The following is a 24,630-nucleotide window of genomic DNA, read 5'->3' as shown; positions in this document are numbered from 1 at the left end:
TTTTGTTAGATTCATGTGTAAGACGTCAAATTTGTCCGCTTTAGATCTGCTATCAGATACAATTCACAGAATTGCGATATCATTTTTCTTGCTTAGTCGGAGTTGTAAACTTGTTAGTTCCGTTTTCTGAAAATTTGCGACTTTTGCCAATTTTTAATAAAGAAATGGACGGCCTAAATCGAAAATTCGAAACAAACACGCACTCGATTTTAACTTTTTTCTTTTAGATGCAACAAACCTTGTCAAATTTGGTGCGGTGGTTGCCGAGGAAAATGAATTCTCCTTTTACATGCATTTAGATAGGGGCACCCGAGCTAAAGCTGCCTCTTAACCGCGCTGGGAACAAAATTCTTACGTGCGATACCGTGATCACTGCATGTGTGGATTGTTTTCCAGAACACGTCTGTCACCTGTCTTTTTCAATAATCGACGTGCAGCTTTTGTTATTCGCGAAAAACCAGCTCGTTCCATTGAAAACGCGCTAGCTTCGTGCCTGGCCCGCTTGGGGCGCTAGTTGGTGCGTGTCCAGAAAAGCTGGATATGATGGCGCGTCGCAGCTTCCGCCGGAGGGTGCCTGTAGTCGGACTGCGAGCGTTTCGCCTAGGCATATACAGCTGTGATACCCCAGAAGGCTTTCCTGTTGTCATCCCGAGTTATTTCTATGCCTGCCCAACGAGAAATTTTGTCCGTCCGTCACGTACGACGAATGCGATGCTCCTATACAATGGCTCATACCTCCGCAGGAGGGTTTCTGTGGTCGGACCGCGAGCGTGTCGCCGAGGCATATACAGCTTCGACGTAAAATCTGCTGACACATCCGAGAGTCCATGACACACCTGCGACTTCTGGTACATCAAAAATGAACGTTATTTTGGCACCTCTCGGATTGGTGGGCAGTACTTCCGAAGCTGTTCATGAAAATCGAATGTGGGACAGCAGTCGCAAGCAGTCCGGGGCTACCAGGGACTGATAATCGAAGAGGCCCAAATGCCTACGTGGTAAAATGAGTGAGTTGTGCAGAGAAGTGGCTGGAGAGGTGCAGTGAATTGATGCAGAACACATTTGCGTTTTTGGCAGGCAATGCAGTAGCGTACGTATTTGTGGACAAAGTTGTACATCCCGCGCCAATAATGTCGCAGGACAAGCCATTTGTATGTTCTCGACACTCCACCGTAACCACACTGGAGGTGAGAGTGCAAAGCGGAGCACACATTTTTTCGAACGTGCCGGCGCACTTCTGAGAGCCATGTGCAACTGTCATTCTGGCAGCTGCGGTGGTTTAAAAGTCCATCGCGGATGACGAAATGGTGCGCGTCTCGGCGTAACGCTTGAGGAGCCGAAGGTGCCGGAGGGTTTGACAAAACATTGGATATCATGACGATGCATGGGTCCTTTCATTGCTCTGAGACCATTTTCAGGATATAAAGTGGTGAGATATCATTACTATAGGTAGAAGTCCGTCGATAGAAATTGGGACAGCACGAGAAGGCATCGCCGTCAGAGTGCCTGCGTCTAAAGCGATAAACACGGATATCATATTCCTGTATTTTGAGGACCCACCGAGCAAGGCGGCCGGACGGGTCTTTGAGGTTATACGACCAGCAAAGAGCATGATGATTCGTCACCATGTCAGAGTCAACCGTACAGATATGGGCGAAATTTTTGAAGATCCCATAGGATGCCAGAATCCCTTTTTCTGTTACTGAGTAATTATCCTTAGGTTTTATGAGGGTTTGATTGACATAAGTGACCGCATATTCGGCAGGATTGTTTTTTCCTTGTGCGAGCATGGCACCAAGGACGACACCACTGACGTCAGTGTGAAGCTCTGAAGGTGCGCTTGGATCAACATGACGCTAGTTTGGCGGATGCTTAATTAGCCCGTGAAGAGCCGTAAACACCTCACATCAGATGCTTCCAACCGACTAGAAAGTTCATTGACTCCTTTGAGAAGTTGGTTTAGGAGTGCGATCATAGTAGCGAAATCGCGAACGAATCGTCGAAAATAGGAGCATAGGGCAATTGAGCGGCTTAGTACTTTCTAGTTGGTAGGCTTCGGGAATTCGGATACGGCGCGAAGTTTGGCGGGATCAGGAAGAGTGCCTTCTTTGGAGACAACGTGTCCTAGTATAGTCAGTTTCGAATTGCAAATGAGCACTTTTCCAAGTTAAGCCGGAGACCAGCATTCCGTAGAAAGGTCAAAAATTTATGTAAACGGCGCAGATGGATCGCAAAATCCGGTCAAAATAAGTAAAGACAAGCATGCCACTTCAGGCCGCGCAGGACGCAATTCATGCGTTAAAAGGTGGCGGGCGCGTTTCAGACACCGAACGGCTCTACAGGTGAATTCGTACAAGTCGCCTGTTGTTACAAACGCGGTATTCGAACAGTCAGCGTCAGCCGTGGGCACCTGCCAGTAGCCCGAGCGGAGATCTAAGGGTGAAAAGAAAACTCAGGGCCCTTGCACTCTGTGAAAAAGAATCAGCAGCGAAGCTGTGTATGTGGGTTCCATAATGGCGAACGGCACCTTCGCAGCAGGTCGACCCGGCATTGCACTATCTGCGGGATCAGCGCACGTATGGGGAGTGCTTACCGCCTGCGCCACCTCCGCCACGGGTCGGCCCGGTACAGCACTATCTTCGGGATCGGCCCGCGTATGCGAAGTGCTTAACGCCAGCTTCACCTCCGCCGCGGCTCGGCCCGGCATTCGGGATTCTTCGGGATTGGCCCACGTACGGGGAGTTTAGTATCTATACATGGACACGATCCTGGGGCAACTAGCTTTTCCTACCTTCGCTGTAGTTCACTGTAAAGTCGGTTACGGCTTTGTATATATTAAGAAATTAATTAATGACGACGACAAACGTGGGAGCAGTGGCACAAGCGCGTTCGCGCCGAAGGGCGCCAATGAGCCTACCGTGGAAGACGACGACCATGCTGGAGCCAAACTGATGATAGTTTTCTGTAGGTCCACGGACGCGATCCTGCGGGAACTAGCCCTTAACCACTTCGCTGTAACACTCCACCCCTTGCAAACAGTCAAGTGCGTCATATATACGGGGCAACGGGTATGCAACCAGTCGCGTAATCTCGTTAAGCCTTCGTTAATAAACGCAAAATCATATGGTGCCGTCTTTTTTGTAAGTAGGACGACTCGTGATGCCCAGCGACTACCAGCAGGGAAGATGACACCGCGTTTGGGCATATCGTTCACATGGTCACTGATATCGCGTCTGTCGGCCCCGGCTACTCGCTAGGGACGCTATCGAATGGATGCATGGCTCCCAGTGTCGATGGTGTGCGAAACAGTCGTTTTGGGGCCGATTAACGTTGCTTGGCAGTCAGACGAGGAAAAAAGCCTTGCCGCAAGTGAAGAAGTTCGTCTCGCTGCGTCGTCGTAAAGTCACTCGCTTTCAATGGCGTAAAAAAATCGCGGCAGTGACTGAGGAGGCGATGCCTCGAGAGAGGCAACATAAGGGGAGTCGTCCATCTTGTCACAGATTGATGGTGAAGGCAGTACCTCTGTTCCTCTGTTCTACCAAATCTTTCACAGCGTCGTAAAGTAATTGGTTAGGCCGATGAGTTTGAAACGCAAATGAGAGAGGCACCAGTTTTGAACTCGAGGACGGCGAAGGGCAGTGGTAGTGTTCGGCGGCGAACTAGGAACTCAGACGGTGCGAACAGTATGGCGCCGTCATCTACGGAGTCACAAAAGATTCTCACAAGAGCAGAAGACCAGGCAGGTATAACGGTGTCTTCTGAAACGGTGATTTTGCGACAAGGGTCGTTGTTGTCATTGGTAATATCTGTCCACAACGCAAACAGCTAGATTTCGGCGCGGGCGCAGTCGATATGGCGTGATGGGTGAGAGGATGTCCCAACTTAATATGGCATCGTGGTAACATGATGGCACCACGACGAATTCGATGACATATAGGACCTTCTGAATGAAGACATGAGTGGTGCAGGCGGTGGATGGCTCGATGTTCTTCTCATTGGCAGTACGAAGGTATAGTCCAAAAAGTGGTGTCGTCAATTTTCAATTTTCTGACAAACACGGGCGTCTCGCTGAAAGTTCAGTGCCAGTATCGATAAGTCCTAAGGTTTTTCGCGGAACTGTGAGGCCTTTTACATTTCGATGACACCTATGTCCTTTTCGGTGACACCTATGTTTTCCAGGCGTAGGAGGCTAGGCCGACGGTGCAAAGGGGAAAAAGGGGAAAGGCAGCGGCAGCGAGGACACGGTGAACGGTGAGCGGATAATGCGGTCGCGGCTGCAGGAGGAGATTCAAATTTAGGGGAATAATTGCGACGTTGTTGGAAATGTGGCGCACATGGACGCGAATTGTTGGATAACTCTGCTGTAAGTAGGAGACAGTGACGTTCCATGCTTCCAGCACGGCTACAATAAAACTAAACCGGGCGGTTGTCTTGCGTGCGCGAAGGGTCTTGAGGTCGTGCATACTAGACCATTGACGGGTGGCAGGGGATACGGGCGGGCACAAAGGCCGGCGAAGTGGTTTGGCCTTTGTTCTGCAGTACAGGCCTCAGGGGAGAGGCAGTCGGAGCCTGATGGATAGAAGGCGGAACGTGGTCGGCTACCTGCTCCTTCATCATATATTGGAGAGCGGACGCCAATACAGAAATCGACTGGCCGTCTGTAAGCTGCATCAGCGAAAGCTGACGAGGAACCTCCTAAAGGACGAATTCCTTGATCTGTAGCAGGATCGAGGTTTTATCCGGGGCAACAATCAAGCTCGATATTTAAGTGGCCTCAGCAGGTGATTGCCGGCTGGCTACGCATTGTTTGTGTAGTTCATCGAAGCTTTGACAGCGAATGATTAGTTCAGACCCCGTTGCCGGATTTCTCGCCAACACTATATTGAGGGCGTCTTGTTCAATGCCTTTTAAGGTAGGCCTGATCTTCTTGGTCTCAGCTATAGTATCGTCACCGCGGTTACACAGATCGATAACATCTTTTATATAACTTGTAAATATATCTCCACTTTGTTATGCACGACCGCGCAAACGTTGCTCAGAGCGAAGCTCGTGAACAGCGGGGCCGCTGTACACCTCTGTCATATTAGTTTTTAAGACCGACCACATCGTGAGATCACGTTCCTGGTTTCGGTGCCACACGCTGGCGACATTGTTCAAATAAAAGGACGCGTAATTCAGTTTTTGTCGCCATCCCAGTTGTTGTCAATGCTGACCCGTTTGTAATCAGTGAACCAGTCTTCTACGTCCTGGTTTTCAGTACCGGTAAAATGGGTAGGTCGCGTCGACCCAACAAGACAGGAGAGACCACGATAGTCATCGGGGCAGCGGGTTGTGGTTGTGGTGGCCTCTGGCATAATGAAGACGCGCTGTAGTGTCCGATTTTGAAGTTCTAGATTTCCTGTTGTAGCCAGCAGCACCACCAATTGAAGAGGGGGTTTATCCTGGTCATAGAGCAGCAGCAACAAACGCACCACCCGCAGGTAGGGCGCACGCATCGAGTGAAGTTGGCACAAGCCACAGGGTGGCAATGGGGCTGTTCAGCGCGCCGATCTTCTTCCTCACAATATATCTATATATATATATTGCACTGAAGGGAGTGGGCATGGTGCTAGTAAAAGTGAAGACGAAGAGAAGTGCTGGCTTCCCCGTTTTGATATAGCGCCTACCTGTTTAAGCCTATCGCTACAACCTAGAACTAGTGGCGCTAGGCCAACAGCCCCGTTGTATTTGGTGGAACTGCTGGGTTTCTCTTCGACTTCCCGGAACTCCGCAGTCGGATGCAACCACCAGCTATTGCAATGGATGAACCGGGACCGTCCCAGGCTGCTGCTCCCATGCCCCCGGCCATCGTCTGTTCTGGCTTCATCCGACAGCGTGATCCGGCTATATTTAGCGGCACAGACGACCACGACGTGGAAGATTGGCTCGCCGAATATGACCGTGTAAGCACCTATAACAAGTGGGACGAACGAGCCAAGCTCACAAATGTCATTTTTTCCTTGACTGATGAGGCAAACCTGTGGTTCCGCAATTGTGAAGCCGATTTTACCGCCTGGTCGGCTTTCCCGACAACTTTGGCTGAGGTCTTCGGCCGTCGCGCCGTTCGCCGGCTCTGCGCTGAGCAGCACTTGCGTGGTCGAGCTCACCGCCAGTAATACCAGTTATATCGGACTCGCGCTCTCGCTCTGCAAGCGCGTCAACTCCGCTGTGGACGAAGCTGACAAGATCAAGCACGTCGTGAAAGGCATCGATGACCATGCCTTCCAGATAGATGCTCGACGCGAAGAATCCCCGGACTATTGCCGATGTCATACAGCTTTGTCAGCAGTACGACGAGCTGCGTAAGCAGCATGCATCAACACGCGCTGCTCAGCAGGACACCGCGGATATATCTCCGTTGGATTTCGCCCGTGATGCTGCCAACATCTCTGTTTTAATGCCGGAGATAAAGCACTTTATCCGTCAGGAAGTCGCCCGCCAAGTCTCTGTGGCGAATAGCACACCTGAGCCGTCCACCACCTTGGCTCCTTCGCTTCATCACGCCATTCAGACGCAAGTTGCCACGGCGCTGCCATCTGCCCCTCCTCCGCATCCTGCAGCTGGACAGGTAACGTACGCTGACGGTGTCGCCCGGCCTTACGCTCCTCTGGCTCCTGATGCTTATCGGGCACGGGCGCCTTCCATGTGCCGCCGCCACCTTCGCGCCCGATTGCCGTCTCTTACTCGGCCGCTGCAGCCCCTGTCATCAACCCGTGGCGGACACCTGATAACCGGCCACTATGCTATTGCTGACACTTTCCGGGCCACGTAGCACGATTCTGCCGCCGTCGCAGCACCCGTTTACCTGACAGTGGCCTCAGGCTACAGGCCTGCTGCACTTCCGCGTCAGGACCCATGTAACGTTTCTCCGAACTCGTCTTACAGTCGCCTCCCCTTCGATTCACGCCGGTCGCCTTCCCCACGTCGCCGATCCATTTCCTCAATGGTTCGCCGACCCAGCCCAGCCAGAGAGGACAACTAACAGTCGCAGTTCCAGAGGCAAGAACTGCGCTTACGCCGAACATTTCAAGGGCTCATTCTTCCCCGGCGAACGAAATACTTATTGAACGCACTTATCGACACAGGAACCGCTGTTTCTACTATTAGTGAGAAGCTTTGCGGCGATTTGAACAAAGTGACCATTCCCTTTACCTCTCTTTTTCTGCGTACGGCAACCTCGCATCGCATTCAGCTCTTCAGCGTCGTGCGCAGCCCGGTTCGTCATTCAAAGCGCTATGTATGTCATCGAATTTCCGCGTTGTTTATCGCTCCGGCTGAAAACATTCAGACGCAGACGGTCTATCCCAGTCACCCCTGCTGTATGGTCCAGTCCCCTCGTCTATTTCCAGCTGCGGAGACTTCGCCCTCAACATTTCCGATATGCCATCATAGCAGCGCAAAGACCCATGGATCCCTTCGCTTAATGACTTCCTGTCTAGCCAGTCGCCACCGCCGATCTCTCGGACGCTTCGTCGTAAATCCGCGCACTTCATCATTCCGGATAACTTGCTGTACCGCCGCAACTACCATTCGAATAGCCGCAAGTGGTTGCTTGGTATACCCCGACACCTCCGCTTCGACATCTGCGCCACGTTCCACGACTACCCAGAATGCGGCAACGCTGGTATATTAAAGACGTACTATCGCCTCCAGCTTCGGTACTACTGGCGCGGTATGTACCGCTTCGTTCGCCAGCATGTCCGGTCATGCCACATGTGCCAACGACGCAAGACGCCACTTCAACATGCCACCGGCCCCCTGCAACCTTTAACATTCCCCGCGCGTGCGTTCGACCGCGTCGGCATTGACCTATACAGTCCGCTTCCCAACATTCCAAGCGGCATCATCATCATCATCAACCTGGTTGCGCCCACTGCAGGGCAAAGGCCTCTCCCATACTTCCCCAACTACCCCGGTCATGTACTAATTGTGGCCATGTTGTCCCTGCAAACTTCTTAATCTCATCCGCCCGCCTAACTTTCTGCCGCGCCCTGCTACGCTTTCCTTCACTTGGAATCCAGTCCGTAACCCTTACTGACCATCGGATACCTTCCCTCCTCATCGCAATCCTGCCCATGCCCATTTATTTTTCTTGATTTCAACTAAGATGTCATTAACTCGCGTTTCTTCCCTCGCCCAAACTGCTCTTTTCTTATCCCTTAACGTTACACCTGTGATTCTTCTTTCCATAGCTTGTTGCGTCGTCCTCAATTTAAGTAGAACCCTTCTCGTAAGCCTCTAGGTTACTGCCCCGCACGAGAGTACTGGTAAGACACAGCTGTTATACACTTTTCTATTGACGGATAATGACAACCTGCTGATCATGATCTGAGAATGCCTGCGAAACGCACCCCAGCCCATTCTTGTTCTGATTATTTCAGTCTCATGACCCGGATCTGCAGTCACTACCTGTCCTTAGTAGGACTACCTTAGTAGACTACCTGTCCTTACCACTTCCAGTGCGTCGCTACCTATCGTAAACTGGTGTTCTCTTCAGAGACTGTTAAACATTACTTTAGTGTTGTGCAGATTAATTTTTAGACCCACCCTTCGGCTTTGCCTCCCCAGGTCAGTGAGCATGCATTGCAGTTAGTCCCCTGACTTACTAAGCAAGGCAATATCATCAGCGAATCGCAAGTTACTAAGGTATTTTCCATTAACTCTTATCCCCAATTCTTCCCAATCCAGGTCTCTGAATACCTCCTGTAAACACGCTGTGAATAGCATCGGAGAGATCGTATCTCCCTGCTTGACGCCTTTCTTTATTGGGATTTTGTTGCTTCCTATATGGAGGGCTACGGTTTCTGTGGAACCGCTATAGATATTTCTAAGTATTTTTATATATGGCTCGTCTACACTCTGATTCCGTAATGTCTCCATGATTGCTGAGGTTTCGACTGAATCAAACGCTTTCTCGTAATCGATGAAACCTATATAAAAGGGTTAGTTATATTACGCACATTTCTCTATCACCTGATTGATAGTGTGAATATGGTCAATTGTTGAGTACCTTGACGGAATCCTGCCTGGTCGCTTGGTTGACAGAATAAGGTGTTCCTGATTCTATTTGCAATTACTTTAGTAAATACTTTGCAGGCAACGGACAGTAAGCTGCTAGGTCTATGATGTTTTCAAGTCTTTGCCGTCCCCTTTCTTATGGATTAGGATTATGTTAACGTTCTTCCAAGATTCCGGTACGCTCGAAGTCATGAGGCATTGCGTATGGAGGGAAGCCAGTTTTTCTAGAACAATCTGCCCGCCATCTTTCAACAAATCTGCTGTTACCTCACCCTCCGCAGCTGCCTTCCCCCTTTGCATAGCTCCCGAGGCTTTCTTTACTTCTTCCGGCGTTACTTCTGGGATTTGAAATTCCTCTAGACTATTCTCTCTTCCATTATCGTCGTGGGTGCCACTGGTACCATACAAATCTCTATATAACTCCGAAGTCACTCAAACTATCTCACCCATATTAGTAATGATATTGCCGGCTTTGTCTCTTAACGCATACGTCCTATCCTTGCCTATTCCTAGTTTCTTCTTCACTGCTTTTAGGCTTCCTCCGTTCCTGAGAGCATGTTCAATTCTTTCCATATTATACTTCCTTTTGTCAGCTGTCTTACGCTTGTTCATTAACTTCGAAAAGAGAGAGAGAGAGAGGAAAGGGGAAAGGCAGGGAAGTTAACCAGAGAAAAAGATCCGGTTGGCTACCCTACGCTGGGGAGAGAGGGGAGGGGGAGGTAAAGTGGTAACAAAGTAAAGATAAGGAAAGGAAGGAGCATAGACACACAATCGCAATCGGTCACTGTCACCGAATACTGTCATCGCACAGCACAGTGACACTTGAAGCAATGTCAACATCTGTTCAGGCTACAGCCGCCTGTCCAATTCTGTCGCCCTCAAAAACCGCAACAGTGCACTCGTAGCCCTCTGCTGCGAAGGCTTATGATGGCGGTATTTTAAAATAAGTTCCTTTGTGAGAGGTCTTTGGTCAAAGCGCGCTATCGCGGTTGCGAGTGATTGTCTCTGTAAATTATATCGAGGACAATCACAAAGAAGGTGTTGAAAAGTCTCCTCGTCACCGCAGTCCTCACACGAGGCGTCGTCCGCCCATCCAATTCGGTAAGCGAAAGACTTGGTGAAAGCCACCCCTAGCCATAGTCGACAAAGCAGGGTAGCTTCGCGACGGCAGAGTCCAGGTGGAATACAAAGGCGTAGAGAGGAGTCAAGATTGTGGAATCGGTAGTCGTGAAAACTTCCAGCGTTCCACAAGGAGTGCGCGATGTTATGGCAGATCATTCGAAGTTTTCGAGCGGCATCTGTCCTTGATAACGGTATCGGCTCCTCTTCGTCCCCTTGAAGAGCCGACCGAGCAGTGTTATCAGCGTGTTCGTTCCCTATGACTCCGCAGTGACTTGGAAGCCACTGAAATGTCACGTAGTGTCCTTTCTCAGTTAAGGCATGAATGAGTTCTCTAATCTCAAATAGCAGTTGTTCGTGTGGTCTGCGCCGCAGGGCCGATAGCAGAGATTGCAGTGCAGCCTTCGAGTCACTGAATATTGACCATCTTCGAGGTTGTTCTTGGCTGACGAGACGAAGTGCAGCGCGAAGGGCTGCAAGTTCCGCGGCCGTCGGTGTCGTTGGGTGACATGTCTTGAAACTGATGGTGGTGGCTTTCGCTGGGAAGACCACGGCTCCAGAGGAACACTGGAGAGTTGCCGATCCATCAGTATAAATATGTACGTGTTCGGCGTACCTCTCGTGCGAAAGGAGCAGAGTTAGTTGTTTAAGAGCAGGTGATGACAGCTCAGATTTTTTCCTGATTCCTGGTACGGTGAGGTGTACTGCGGGTCGAGCCAAACACCATGGAGGAATCGATGGCTTAGTTGCGGGGGTGAAGCCTGATGGGAGGCAGGTATAATACTTCGAAATCGTAGTACAAAACGCTGCCTGCGGCCTTTTTGACGGTAGTGTTGCCAGATGGTGGGAACAGGCACGGGCAACGTGCCTAATGTGCACTCTCAACACCTCTACCGCAATGTGTGTTTGTACAGGTTGGTCCCGAGCAATCGCAATAGTCGCTGCTGTCGATGTACATTTTGGCAAACCAAGACAAACCCTGAGAGCCCGAGCTTGAATAGCCTATAGAGCACGAAGATTTGTCTGGCAGGTGTTGGTCAGTAAGCGCAAACTGTATCTCAAGAAGCTCAGAAAAAGAGCCCTGTACAATTCCAACATTGCATGCACTGACATTCCCCAAGTCTTTCCTCCCAGAAACTTGAAAATTTGGGAGATTGCTGTCAGACGCTTTTTCAAGTAGGTCACGTGCGGGCTCCATGACACATCTCTATCAATGATTATGCCAAGAAATTTGTGAGTCTTCTCATAAGAAATTATCTGGCCATTTATTGATATGACGTAGGGTGTCATTGGTTTGCGAGTGAACGCCAGCAGTGCACATTTGTCTGACAAGAATTCAAGACCTTGGTTGCGGAGGTATATAGCTGTTAGAGTAGCAGCTTTTTGAAGTCTTGCACGTATCTGAGGACGTGTCACACCTGAGGTCGATATACATATGTCGTCGGCGTACATTGATATCTTGATCGCTGCTGGCAGATGATCAACGAGACCAATGAGTGTGAGGTTGAATAGGGTAGGGCTTACTACACCGCCTTGAGGAACACCTCGGTACGTGTAGTGTAGTGCGGTTTTGCCATCACCGGTACAGACAAAGAACGATCTCATAAAAAGGTAATGAGAGATCCATTGGAAAACTCGACCACCTAGGCCAACAATCTCAAGAGCATCGAGGATAGCCTCGTGAGATACGTTATCGTATGCCCCCTTGACATCCAAGAACAAAGCTGCAGATAGTCTTTTGCGTGACTTTTGAAGCTGGACGTACGTAGCGAGATCAACAACACTGTCTACTGAAGAGCGATCTCATCGAAAACCAGCCATGCAATTCGGTAACATGTTGTAGTGCTCCAGGTACCACTCCAAGCGGGCAAGGATCATCTTTTCCATTATCTTTCCCACACAGCTGGCCAGCGCTATTGGGCGGTATGAGGTGGGTTCAAGTGGGGACTTGCCTTGCTTCAGGAGAGGGACCAAGCGGCTTATCTTCCATTCTTCGGGAACCATGCCATCCTGCCAAGATAAGTTGTAGAGATGTAACAGTTCTCTCCGTGCGCTATCACTCAGGTTGTTCAAGGCGCGGTAGGATATTCCATCTGGTCCCGCGGATGAAGAACGCCTGCATAGAGCAAAAGCCGCTTCTAGTTCCTCCATTATGAAAGGAAGATCCATGCGGCCGTCACGTGAAACAGGGATGCGACTGGGGGCTGGAAAGCCTGGACCGGTTGCTTGGCCAGCGATCCTTGCACATAAGTCCTCTGCAACATCAGCCTCTAGCCGCCCCTGGAAGAGCGCGAGCGCTTTGAATGGGAAGCGTTGTTCAGGGAGGGAACGTAGACCACGTATGGTTCTCCAGATGTGGGAAAGTGGTTTTCGGGGGTCTAGTGACTGGCAAAATCTTGTCCAACGTCGAGATGCCAATCTATCCATGCGACGTTAAATTTTCTTTTGTAGTCGTCTGGCTGTCCTAAGGTCTTCGATGGATTTTGTACGCCGGTAACACCGCTCCGCACGACGACGGAGTGCACGAAGTCGCTCCAACTCTATATCCAATTCCGTGCGCTTCGACGAAACCGTGACCGTGCGCGCGGCGTGTAGCATTGCAGACTTGATTGCTTCCTCTAATCCAGAGGACAAGCCCTCTCGACAAGCATCCTCCATGGTGGAAGTAAAAGTGGTCCAATCAATTAATCGAATGGTGTTCCGTGGGGTGGGACTGGACATTCCTTTGATGACAAGGTATGTGGGAATATGATCACTCCCGTGTGTCTCGATATCCGAAAACCATTTAACATATCTTGTGAAAGTGTTCGAAACGAAAGCTAGGTCAAGACAGCTGCCATAATTCACGCCTCGTATAAACGTTGGGCTGCCGTCATTCAGGAGTGAAAGGCCGTGGTTACAGGCGAAGTTTGCAAGTCTTTGCCCTCTTGCATTTGTTGTTGCGCTTCCCCATGCTATATGGTGCGCATTAAAATCTCCGGTGATGACATATGGGGCAGGGCACACAGACAAGATGTTCGTTAATCGTTTGGGATCAAAAATACTTGAAGGCGATATATAAACGCCTACAAGTGTAAACATGAGTTTGCCCTTTTTTAATTGTTAGGCAAACGTATTGATTTTTATCATGAGGCGGAATCGGCTGGCGAACATAGGTCGGTTCTCGACGAATAAAAACGATGACATTGCTGCATGCATTAGTTGTTGCGGATATAACAGCTTCGCATCCCGATAATCTGACTGGTTTTGATACATTAGGCTCACATATGACAATGACTGGGAACAAATTAGTATATATATACTGACGAAAGTCCGAAAGGCGCGATTTTAGTCCACTTGCGTTCCACTGTATGATTGACGCTGCCTTGACTTCCTCTCGAAACGATGGGCGATGTCTGGCCATGTCTCTATTCGAGGGACTCAAGCACTGGGCTTAAGGCGTCCAGTACTTTCAGTGCATTTTGAGCAGACGTAGTTCCAAGGTTCGACAGAATCACTCGAATGGCATCTATGAGGGGACGCAGCATTGAAAGGACTTGACGATCTGCTTTGGGCGTGGCATCAGCGGCAGGAGTAGGCGCCCGAGCGGGCTTGATAATCTGTAGTTCTGTGTGAGATTGCTGGCTCGGAAGCGCAGGTCATTCTTCTTGAGACAAATTCCTTTCAGGCGACTCCCTTGTGTTGTTCAGCCCCTTTTTGGCCTGATTGGAGAACGTGGGTGCTACAATGGAAGCGGCCCTCTCCTTTCGCGGTTCTGCCTTTTTTGAGGAGGTTCGGTGACGCCGACGCCGACGCCGGCTCGTTGCAGCTTCCCTTCGAAAGTTCTGCCAGTTCTATTATAGCTGTAGGGTTAGAGGCTTTCATACATTGGTACTTGTTGATCAGATCTTTCGTCTCCTGCGATAGCTTACTGGCAGCCTGTCTAACGGAGTTGCCACCGACTTCTATTGCACACTCCTTAATAATGCCGAGAAAATTGTCGTTCACATCTTCAACAATAAGGTCCTCTTCCTGAGTTAAAGCCAAATACCTGTTCTGTAGCTTGATCCGGAATTCCTCTAGTTCCCCTCTTACCGCTAACTCATTGATTGGCTTCTTATATACCAGTTTCTTCCGTTCCCTCCTCAAGTCTAGGCTAATTCGAGTTTTTACCATCCTATGGTCATTGCAGCGAACTTTGCCGAGCACGTCCACATCTTGCACGATGCCAGGGTGAGCGCAGAGTATAAGGTCTATTTCATTTATAGTCACGCCATTCGGGCTCCTCCACGTCCACTTTCGGCTATCCCGCTTCCGGAAGAAGGTATTCATTATCCGCATAATATTCTGTTCTGCAAACTCTGCTAATAACTCTCCCCTGCTATTCCTAGAGCCTATGCCATATTCCCCCACTCACTTGTCTCCAGCCTGCTTCTTGCCTACCCTGGCGTTGAAGCCGCCCATCAGTATAGTGTATTTTGTTTTGACTTTACCCATCGCCGATTCCACGTCTTCATCTAGGCTTTAGACTTCCTCGTCATCTTGACTGGATGTAGGGGCGTACACCTGTACGACCTTCAATTTGTACCTCTTATTAAGTTTCATAACAAGATCTGCCACCCTCTCGTTAATGCTTTAGAGTTCCTGTATGTTACCAGCTCATTATCATCATCATCATCATCATCAGCCTAGTTGCGCCCACTGCAGGGCAAAGGCCTCTCCCATACTTCTCCAGCCACCCCGGTCATGTACTAATTGTGGCCATGTTGTCCCTGCAAACGTCTTAAGAGGAAGCTTTAGCTCGGGCCCAACTCCGACGCGGCCTATTCAAATACATGTAAAAACGCAAAAACGTTTTTCTGAGATAACCCCTGGACTGATTTTAATGAAATTTGTTGCATTTGAGAGAGAAAGTTAAATTCTAGTGACTGTTGGAAGCGGAATTTTGATTTAGGGCTTGAATTTTGTTAAAAGGATTTTCAAAAATTCAGACGTTTGAAAAAAATAGAAGCACGAAGTTTACAAGCTAATAGCTCTGCATCAAGAAAAGATATCGCGATTCTGTAAACGGCATCCATTAGACCATTCAAAGCGGACACATTTGATTTGTCAGTTTACATCTTACGTCAATTTGTTACGTTGTTTAAGAAGGTTCTGCAAAAGTTGTAAATACACATTACTCCATTTTTTGAGGTTCATGTGTAACATATCAATTTTGTCCGCTTTAGATGTGCTATCAGGTACAATTCACAGAATTGCGATATCATTTTTTGTTGCTGAGTTACGGAGTTGTAAACTTGATAGTTTCATTTTCTGAAAATTTGCGATTTTTGCCAAATTTTTATAAAAATTTGACGACCTAAATCGAAAATTCGAAACCAACAGTCACTAGATTTTAAGCTTTTCTTTTAAATGCAGCAAACCCCGTCAAATTTAGTGCAGTGGTTGCCGAGAAAAACGAATTCTCCTTTTACATGTATTTAGATAGGAGCACCCGAGCTAAAGCTTCCTCTTAATGTCATCCGCCCACCTAACTTTCTGCCGCCCCCTACTACGCTTCCCTTCCCTTGGAATCCAGTCCGTAACCCTTAATGACCATCGGTTATCTTCCCTCCTCATTACATGTCCGGCCCATGCCCATTTCTTTTTCTTGATTTCAACTAAGATGTCATTTACCCGCGTTTGTTCCCTCACCCAATCTGCTCTTTTCTTATCCCTTAACGTTACACCTATCATTCTTCTTTCCATAGCTCGTTGCGTCGTCCTCAATTTCAGCAGAACCCTTTTCGTAAGCCTCCAGGTTTCTGCCCGGTAGGTGAGTACTGGTAAGACACAGCTGTTATACACTTTCCTCTTGAGGGATAGTGGCAACTTGCTGTTCATGATTTGAGAATGCCTGCCAAACGCACCCCAGCCCATTCTTATTCTTCTGGTTATTTCAGTCTAATGATCCGGGTCCGTGGTCACTACCTGCCCTAAGTAGATGTGTTCCCCTACCACTTCCAGTGCCTCGCTACGTATCGTAAACTGCTGTTCTCTTCCGAGACTGTTAAGCATTACTTTAGTTTTCTGTAGAATAATTTTCAGACCCACCCTTCTGCTTTGCCTCTCCAGGTCAGTGAGCATGTATTGCGATTGGTCTCCTGAGTTACTAAGCAAGGCAATATCATCAGCGAAACGCAAGTTGCTAAGGTATTCTCCATCAACTTTGATCCCCAATTCTTCCCACTCCAGGTCTCTGAATACCTCCTGTAAACATGCTGTGAATAGCATTGGAGATATCGTATCTCCCTGTCTGACGCCTTTCTTTATTGGGATTTTGTTGCTTTCTTTGTGGAGGATTACGGTGGCTGTGGAACCGCTATAGATATCTTCCAGTATCTTTACATATGGCTCATCTACACCCTGATTCCGTAGTGCCTTCATGACTGCTGAGGTTTCGACTGAATCAAATGCTTTTTCGTAATCTATGAAGGCTATATATAAGGGTTGGTTATATTCCGCACATTTCTCTATCACCTGATTGATAGTGTGAATATGGTCTATTGTTGAGTAGCCTTTACGGAATCCTGCCTGGTCCTTTGGTTGAAAGAAGTCTAAGGTATTCCTGATTCTATTTGCGATTACCTTAGTAAATACTTTGTAGGCAACGGACAGTAAGCTGATCGGTCTATAATTTTTCAAGTCTTTGGTGTCCCCTTTCTTATGGATTAGGATTATGTTAGCGTTCTTCCAAGATTCCGGTACGTTTGAGGTCATGAGGCATTGTGTATATAGGGCGGCCAATCTTTCTAGGACAGTGTTCCCACCATCCTTCAACAAATCTGCTGTTACCAGATCCTCCCCAGCTGCCTTCCCCCTTTGCATAGCTCCCAAGGCGTTCTTTACCTCTTCCGGTGTTGCTTGTGGGATTTCAAGTTCCTCTAGACTATTCTCTCTCACCTTATCGTCGTGAGTCTTACTGGTACTGTATAAATCTCTATAAAACTCTTCAGCCACTTGAACTATCTCATCCATATTAGCAACGATATTGCCGGCTTTGTCTCTTAACGCACACATCTGATTCTTGCCTATTCCTAGTTTCTTCTTTACTGCTTTTAGGCTTCCTCCGTTGCTGAGAGCCTGTTCATTTCTATGCATATTATAGTTCCTTATGTCCGCTGTCTTACGCTTGTTGATTAACTTAGAAAGTTCTGCCAGTTCTATTCTAGCTGTAGGGTTAGAGGTTTTCATACATTGGAGTTTCTTGATCAGATCTTTCGTCTCCTGCGATAGCTTACTGGTTTCCTGTTTAACGGCGTTACCACCGATTTCTATTGCGCACTCCCTAATGATGCCCATAAGATTGTCGTTCATTGCTTCAACACTATGGTCCTCTTCCTGGGTTAAAGCCGAATACCTGTTCTGTAGCTTGATCCGGAATTCCTCTAGTTTCCCTCTTACCGCTAACTCATTGATTGGCTTCTTATATACCAGTTTCTTCCGTTCCCTCCTCAAGTCAAGGCTAATTCGAGTTCTTACCATCCTATGGTCACTGCAGCGCACCTTGCCGAGCACGTCTACATTTTGTATGGTGCTAGCGTTCGCACAGAGTATGAAGTCGATATCATTTCTAGTCTCACCATTCGGGCTCCTCCACGTCCACTTTCGGCTAACCCGCTTGCGGAAAAAGGTATTCATTATCCGCATATTATTCTGTTGTGCAAACTCTACTAATAACTCTCCTCTGCTATTCCTAGAGTCTATGCCATATTCCCCCACTGACTTGTCACCGGCCTGCTTCTTGCCTACCCTGGCAGTGAAATCGCCCATAAGCATACTGTATTTTGTTTTGACTTTACCCATCGCCGATTCCACGTCTTCATAGAAGCTTTCGGCTTCCTGGTCATCATGACTAGATGTAGGGGCGTAGACCTGTACAACCTTCATTTTGTACCTCTTATTAAGTTTCACAACAAGACATGCCACCCTCTCGTTAATGCTATAGAATTCCTGTATGTTACCAGCTATGTTCTTATTAATCAGGAATCCGACTCCTAGTTCTCGTCTCTCTGCTAAGCCCCGGTAGCACAGGACGTGCCCGCTTTTTAGCACTGTATATGCTTCTTTTGGCCTCCTGACTTCACTGAGCCCTATTATATCCCATTTACTGCCCTCTAATTCCTCCAATAGCACTGCTAGACTCGCCTCACTAGATAACGTTCTAGCGTGAAACGTTGCCAGGTTCATATTCCAATGGCGGCCTGTCCTTATTAATCAAGAATCCGACTCCTAGTTCTCGTCTCTCCCCTAAGCCCCGGTAGCACAGGACGTGTCCGCTTTTTAGCACCTTATACGCTTCTTTTGCTCTCCTAACTTCACTGAGCCCTATTATATCCCGTTCACTGCCCTCTACTTCCTCCAATAGCACTGCTAGACTCGCCTCTATAAATAACGTCCGAGCGTTAATCATTGCCAGGTTCAGATTCCAATGGCGGCCTGTCCGGAACCAGGGATTCTTAGCACCCTCTGCTGCGTCGCAGGTTTGACCGCCGCCGTGGTCAGTTGTTTCCCAGCTGCTGCGGACTGAGGGCCTCGGTTTGATTGTTGTATTCATATAGGAGGTTGTGGCCAAGCACTGCACCAGGGTGGCCAGTCCTGCTCTGGTGAGGGAGTGCGTTACCGGTTTTGGTCACCGGGATCAGGCCGCACTCCAGACCTGTTTATGCGATTTTGGCAACACGCGGATTTTTTTTTAATCCCGTGGGAAATTGTGCGGCACCGGGATTCGAGCCACGGTCCTCTTGCACGCGAGGCGGATGCTCTACCTCTATGCCACCGCTACACCCTGTACTTTGTAATAGCTTGTAGCAAACATTATGTACTATCACTGGTAACTCGCTCACTTGTCTAGATCGCCACGAGACATTCAGCTTCGACCATTCGTGTGCTTTCGTTGTCGCTGTCACCCATACTTTGGCGTATTGATTGAAGTGTGCGCCCATTGAGATATTCTTAAGAAGTTGGCGCTAGAGTGTGCGTAAGCTTGCGCGCACGTTGACGAACATATGTGTAGACAACGTTCGCTAAACTTGCTACGCAGCGCTACTCCTATTGTCATTGTTTACCTTGCGGTAGTCACACTTAGCGACGTTCCGGGGTTGCAGAGCTTTCTTTGGATGTTAGCGATACAAGGTTAGTGGACTAGTAATTCTTTTTATCCACAAGGAAAGCCGTGCATTGCCGAGGGCCGCCAAGACAGGCTGTCCGTATGTACGAACCGTGTCGTAGACTTGGCCACGCATAATTATTCCATTCCTTGATATGCCAGTCATTATTTTTGCAGCCCCATACTGCACACATCTTCAGTCCACAGCTCCACATTTTGCCGCATGAATGGAACACAATGCATTAGCGAGAACCCAGTTGCATTTCCAACTGCTGATCGCACAGAAGCACGGCCAAGACGATAATGTTTTCTTATTCGTAAAGTTTCGCTGAGGCAACGCTCTGGGGTGGGTGTGCAGCTTAAGAAGCCCGAGATAGCTGATTGCTCAGTGCGCGCAGTGTTTTTGCGGGCATAGTTCGTGTTGAAGAGACAGGCAGGACGAAGGGCAATTGGCTGGCCACTGCTGCCGCTGCCAGTCCCGTTAGTGTCCTGATAGCGAGTGACCGTGGTCGACGAGCGACATGGGTTCATACTTTTTCTGTGCGCGCATCACACCATGGTTGTTACTTTAGTTACTAATTGAATCTCACAGCTGTTTATACGGCGAATAAAATAATATTCCTAATATTTTATGCAGTGGTGGTATCTCAATCAATGCTCCGCTTGTTGAGCGAAACTACGACTTTCTGTGGCCTTTCAAACTTCGTAAAGAGCGACATCCTTAGAAAGTTCCCACGTCGGCGAGGACTCCGCTGCTTGCCTCTCGACAATTTCTAGGCCTGCATATTATAATACTAGCGCTAAGAAATAAAGTGCTGCGCCTGGTTCCACTTGTATACGCTAGGCAGAAAAAAGTCTGCTACGCTGCAACGTAGTTGCCGGCGTCATGGTTGAGGAGAGAGCACCAAAGAAAGGGCGAGTAGATGGAGAGTGGATGAGGATAGTAGAGAATTTGTTACTTTACGAAATTCCGTAGTTATGGGCAGACATATTGGCGTGGCGCAAACGCTATTCGTATATTATACAGGGTTCCGTGGCTAATTTAGCCCAGCGATCCGCGATCGGAATGCTTCGATTACGCCCAAGACGTAAGTGCGCTGTATTTCTGTAACTAAAAGCGCAGGCAGCAACCATCACAAAAAATATCGAGATCGTATGAATGTGTCTCGCGCGTGATCGAGATCTCCTTTAGGTTAACAATTCAAAAGCTAACGCGCAGTATAAATCCATTGTCATGTCAATTGTACAAAGCCAGACATTTATTTTGTCCTTTACACTCGGGTGCCTCGAGAGCGAACAGATAGACAACGATATGACTTCTATGGGCACGTTGCAAGTGCTAGGCGGCGCCCTGTCTTTCCGACCCCTAGCGCCATCTGACGAATAGTTGCGCGAATGTGGTAGGATTACTCACGGCGTCAGCAGCTCGCGCTGCGTGTTTGGCGCCCTCTCAAACGGTAGCGATGGCGCGAAACAGCGTGCCGATATTAATTTTAACCGGGTTTCGGGAATTACAAGATCTTCATAGCTTTTTTCGTGAAAAGAATTTAGAGAAAGGAAGTCGTCTATTTGAAGTGGGGCACGTCTACGACGTGAGGGAAGTGTTGAACTCACCTGATCGGAAGTGACTGCTAGGTTTATTCCGCAAACGAAAAATACAGCACCAGCAAGATGCGTGAAGCTCAGCGTAAGTTACTTCGTTATCTACGGTGTGGACGCATGAAATTATAGGCGACATTGATTCTTGAAGATCGGCGACAGCAGACAAATCCTAGCGGGGAGCTGCGATTACCGTGCTGGCATCGCAGGGAAGTGCAAGAACGCCGCGGTAGTTTCCCTGTACATACAGGACGGCAAATACGAATCCAAAACATCTCATCCAAGAACGTGGGGCGTACGAACGACTCGTAAGACCTACCAGAGGTATTCTAACGTTGCTCTCCCCAAGCACAAAAAAAGGGGATGAACTTACCAGTGTGTTAGACAACGCTGGGAAAATATTTTCGCCCAAGTTACTGGAAGTGCGATACTTTTATGTTGCGATTTTTCATAGCGTGCAAAGGAGGTTCCAATAAACCACGTTGTCAAAAATTTTGGTGATCTCAACTGCCCCTTAGTTGATATGCTGGACGCAGAAGTGTATGCCAGCTCAGCCGGCTGCAAGCCCTAGCGCTGTTTGAATGGGAGAGGATTGGAAAGTAGTTCCACAGCTTTACTGAGGTACAGTGTGGGAACAAACTATTTTGTTTGCTGCATATCCTGGTACGCACTGCAGGCACTGGCGTAGCAACGGGACCAGTAGGGGGGGGGGGGGCGTGTCATATACGTCTGAAGACACGCGGAAATTGTTGATATCCTCGCCTTCCTCGAATAAACCCGGGGGGGGGGGGGGACAGAAGACCTATGGGCCCCGGGTGCCAGACGACGTAGCTACGCCACTGACTGCAGGTGTCCCGCTGCTGCCATCATTGCTGTAAAAGCAAAGAATTCAGCGTTATAACGCACTTGGCATAACGCCGGAACATATAACAGCTTATGCCGTCGGACGAGTGCTATCCAGTGTTGACGCCGTTCTGCTTCATACGGTCGGCTTGGACACCTGTAAAACTTTGTTCCTCGTGAGTTGGTGTACGTGCTGTTGCAGCCCACTACTCAACAGCTCGGATTGCACTTCGGCATTGCTCAGAAAAGGCAACAGCTACGCGCGAAACAGTGCACAGACAGGCTTTCCGAACGCAAGCGGGCCGGTCGTATCCTGCCGGTTCCGCGCTCGCCGCCGCGAGGGGCGCCCTAGTAGGCGCGGGAACTACGTTCGCAACCTGCCTATGCAGAAGGCACAATTCTGTCGCGGTTCTGCTGTGAGCTGTGTGGGGCACGAGCTATAATTTATAACGAAGCGACCTGAATAAGGAATTCTTTCGGATGTTGCACTTCATGATACAGACGTTCGAGCGCTTTTTTTTTGCGTTAAGCGTAAAGCGTTGGTTTGAAGCTGTGTGTAGTGGATTAGTTTTCTTTTTCTTCAATAAACAGGTGGTACAGGAGTCATGTGTCCTTATCGACAACTGCGCCCGTTCTATACCAGAGAATACCTCGCTTCAGGCAAGTATTTACCTATGCTTACGTTGCTAGAGCGCTCTGTTTCATTGGAATTACACCGTTAGAGATCAGCACACAACGATTAAAAAAAGACGACATGCTGGAAACTATCTGAAGTTAAGTTTAAGTTAACCGTAAGGAGAAATGCTATGAACCTAGCGTCGATGCACACAATTCGTTCTGTCCCGCGTGTGATCCCACGAAGTGTTTATCCTCATCATCATCATCATCAGCCTATTTTAATCTCCAGTTCAGGGCGCATGCGTCTCCCTGTGTCTCCCTGTATTTTTATTGTAAAATAGTCTGGTGAATAATTCACACAATACTCAAAGCAAGCTAATTGACCAATAATTCTTCCATTATTTAACGTCTCCCTTCTTATGTATTCGTATAATATAGGTATTCCTCCTGCCCTCTCGTACATTTGATGTCGTGAGGCATTGCGTATAAAGAGCCGTAAGCTTTTTATTATGATATCTCTATTTTTCATCAATTTGACTGTTTTTACATGTTCTACTCCCGCTTTTGCCAGCGTGGTTTCTCTGGCTACTGCAGAAGTCAGCATACAATTCTGCTGCTTTTAGCATATCATGGAAATTGCTGATAACATTACCCTGCTTATCTTTCAGTGGATACATCTACTTTGTTTTATGCCAAGTTTTCACTGATTTCAGTAAGGACACCGGGTCCCTAATCTGAAGGTCGCAAGTTAAGATGCCCTGCAAATCCACTGCATTATCAGGCTTCGAGTGGCGCCTGGCACCGCCAAAAAATTGCTGAGGACCAGTGGGGCTATACCTGTCCCACTGCAACCAAATCAGGAAGTCCCACTAAGCTTGAACCAATTTCCTCGCCAGAACAAGAATCCGCCTGCCTGGTGCAGTATTTGCCCACGACCCCCCTCATCAATCTTGCAATTAACGTAACGTATATGCTTCTTCACGAAAGGTGTCATAACATAATTTAGATTCAATTCTTCTGCATATGTAGTATACCCATGATGAGGCATGCTGAAATGCAAGCACCGAGTCAAGCTGATCCTCTATGTAACATGACGGGGAACGACGGCGATGAGACGACATTGGCAGCATGATGGCCATGACGGAATGACGACGATGGCATAACTACAAGTATGAAGTATGAAGAAAGAATGACGATGCACGATGAGGATATCATAACGAGGAAGGCGACAATGCGGCATAACGACGATCCTCTGACGAGGCTGTAACGATTGCGACTACGTGATGATGACGACTGCATGAAAGCGAAACAGCGGTGGCATGATAACGATGAAATGACGACTACATGACAAGAATACGAAAACGACATTCTGTTAACAATGGATGATGACGCTGGACAGATGACGACAAAATGACTGCACGAAGGCAAAATGACGGTGACATGATCTTGATGGTGTGGAAGCACAAAGCACAGTTAAGGGCACAGGGGTTTTATTTGCACATCCCTTGATCTACGCCATCGCTTAACTACACTCACTCATGTAAGCAGTATCCCACTACTCGCTCATGTGTAAAAGCAGTGACGCGCGAGAAGAAGAAGAGTTCGCTACAGATGCCTCTTCCCCCGGCAGCGTTCGCAGCCAGCGTTCGAGACCTTCGGTTGTCCCTGGTCCCTGCTGGCCTCGACAGAGCGACCGTTTCGTTGACCTGCAGTGGTGTTTTGGCTGAGTATCGGGTGGTTTAAGGTGTCTCGATAACCACATTTTAGTTCCTGGTTGATTGGCATTCCTTGCGTCAGCCGTGTTGAGCTGATGTCGACCAGTTCTCCTGGCCAGGCGCGATCCGCCTGGTCAGCATCCCTGCCACCTAATGCATTGCCCATAGATTTATTTTTTCGCAGTAGCGTCAGCACTATTCCTGTGGCGCTTGTGCCTACCAATGGAGGTTCCATCATGATCACGAATCCACAGGCTGTCCAGAAGGCACTTAAGGCCACGTCCAACCACTTCCAGACCATCACTGATGTGCGAGCGTTCGGACGGGGAGGTATAGTGTGTCGTTCACCCGACCAGACCTGTGTAGAAGACCTCCTGAAATGCACCTCATTCGCTTCCACCCCGGTGAGTGCTTTTATTCCGCCTCACCTTGCGTGCACCAAGGGTCTTGTACGGGGCGTAGACTCCCGATTAAGTCATACTGAAACCCTGGACAAGCTATCCGCAGCAGGCGTCATTGCCATCTACCGTTGCAATCGACTGGCCAATAACG

The 24,630-nt window shown here is 48.6% G+C and overlaps 1 long non-coding RNA gene across 1 annotated transcript in view; it reads left to right on the top strand.

Moving 5' to 3' along the window:
• LOC129381956 (uncharacterized) overlaps nucleotides 1-22,408 on the top strand; it is a 103,824-nt gene extending 81,416 nt beyond the window's left edge. Inside the window, exon 3 of the long non-coding RNA XR_008610031.1 lies at nucleotides 22,337-22,408. This is a non-coding gene — a long non-coding RNA (uncharacterized lncRNA). The remainder of the gene's footprint in view (nucleotides 1-22,336) is intronic.
• Nucleotides 22,409-24,630: the final 2,222 nt, after the last annotated feature.

The sequence above is a fragment of the Dermacentor andersoni genome, chromosome 10 (genome assembly GCF_023375885.2).
Source record: "Dermacentor andersoni chromosome 10, qqDerAnde1_hic_scaffold, whole genome shotgun sequence".
NCBI classification, from domain to species: Eukaryota; Metazoa; Arthropoda; class Arachnida; order Ixodida; family Ixodidae; genus Dermacentor; species Dermacentor andersoni.
This window is presented reverse-complemented; position numbering and strand designations above follow the sequence as displayed.